The sequence below is a fragment of the Cryptotermes secundus genome, unplaced genomic scaffold (assembly GCF_002891405.2).
Source record: "Cryptotermes secundus unplaced genomic scaffold, Csec_1.0 scaffold540, whole genome shotgun sequence".
Lineage (NCBI taxonomy): Eukaryota > Metazoa > Arthropoda > Insecta > Blattodea > Kalotermitidae > Cryptotermes > Cryptotermes secundus.
The window spans coordinates 783,868-784,159 of record NW_019742447.1 but is presented as its reverse complement, the minus strand read 5'-3'; the positions used below and the strand labels follow the sequence as shown (position 1 = coordinate 784,159).

General features: G+C 55.8%; 1 protein-coding gene across 10 annotated transcripts in view; it reads left to right on the top strand.

Moving 5' to 3' along the window:
• Positions 1 to 292, top strand: part of LOC111873212 (rho guanine nucleotide exchange factor 7) — a 94,033-nt gene that overhangs the window by 48,856 nt on the left and 44,885 nt on the right. The gene's annotated exons all lie outside the window — the stretch shown is intronic.

Sequence of the window (292 nt, the reverse complement as noted above, 5' to 3'; positions counted from 1 at the left end):
GTTCATCTACATTACCGGTTCCTCCTCTGCTTGAGGTCTTTTTCGTTTTGGAGGGGGTCGTCCCCTCCACAAGGTCCAGTCCTTGATCAAGTTTGTCTTCGGAGGTTCCTCATGTCGGCGTAACAGCCCTTGATGCGTTGTTCGTCCTTGCCGGCTTCGTCGTTCCTCCTGGTCTCCCAGCCGCTGGCTGGCATGAGACCGTGGCGCCAAATCCTTTCTCCGACATCCGAAGGTTCCCTGGGGAGTTTCCTTCTTGAAGTCATTTCTCCAACGTCGTGCCACTGTCGCGCGA